The 1,014-nt window shown below is 32.4% G+C and overlaps 1 non-coding gene across 1 annotated transcript; it reads left to right on the top strand.

The window, feature by feature from the left end:
- Positions 1 to 725: 725 nt before the first annotated feature.
- LOC147537811 (small nucleolar RNA U49) lies at positions 726 to 790 on the top strand. The gene has a single exon (XR_015226869.1). It is a non-coding gene; the product is annotated as a small nucleolar RNA U49 (small nucleolar RNA).
- The last annotated feature ends 224 nt before the right edge of the window (positions 791 to 1,014 follow it).

Raw genomic sequence — 1,014 nt, 5'->3', positions numbered from 1 at the left:
TTTGGACCCCCTTTCATATAATTGACTTGCTGTTTGGACTCCCTTTTTCCAGTGTTGCAATTTGGACTTCTTTTTTACAAAAAAGTGAAATGTAATAGTTCAAAAATACATTGGAGATGAAAATACTATTTTACCCTCCATTTAATTTAATCCAACCTCAATAGTTAACTAAATCTAAGAGCATCTCCAATGCAAGACTCAATCTTAAAATCTTAAGTGCCACTTAGGACTTTAGAGTTTTTTTTTAGAAAAAACCTCTCCAATGCAAAACTCAATTGAGATCTTAAGATGACGTGAAAGCATTAAGTTTTAAGATGTCTCAACTAGAAACTCTATTTTTGAGATCTCTTTTGAGAGTCTTAAGTGTCCTAGTCATCAAATTTAATTTTTGAACCAATAGAAAGCCTCTCTTTCTCAACCACTTTTTCCTGTTAAATGTATGTATGACATGTGTATCTATTAGCGTCTTTTTAGAATGTTGCATTGGAAAAGGACTTGAATTAGAGACACTTAAGTTAGCCACATAAGAAAGAGAATCTCAATTGAGACTCAACACATATGCAAAATAGAATTTTTTTTAAGTTTTGCATTGGAGATGCTCTAAGTATTAACCCGCGAGCTGACCCGGTAAATTATTCTTCTTTATTGGGTGTGATTCCCGTTCGCTCATGTCAATAGTTTAGGGTTTCTCTTTGAGATCTAACATATCAGAAGAGAGAGAAAAATCCCAATGAAGAAACAAACCCATTGATAGGAAGTGTCGTATGATACTCTGCATCTCATCAAGTTTTGGTGTTGGGAATGTATTGAGTTCGTTTTGTGTGATTTGGAAAGAGAATCATAGAAATCTGTGAACTCATTTCATCCCCATTCATTCACAACTGAATTTATTAATGCCATTACATCTTTCCAAGTTACAATTCTTATTCTGTTTTTTTTTTTCCAAACTTCCCAATGAATTGATCTGAATTACAGTAAAAAGTATACAAAATTTTCCCAATAATTATAAGAAAT

This window comes from Eschscholzia californica, unplaced genomic scaffold (genome assembly GCF_041429995.1).
Source record: "Eschscholzia californica isolate CP2 unplaced genomic scaffold, dmEscCali1.0.p SCAF_5, whole genome shotgun sequence".
In the NCBI taxonomy this organism is placed as follows: Eukaryota; Viridiplantae; Streptophyta; class Magnoliopsida; order Ranunculales; family Papaveraceae; genus Eschscholzia; species Eschscholzia californica.
Note: the sequence above shows the minus strand (reverse complement) of the source record. Positions and strands in the feature narration are given on the sequence as shown.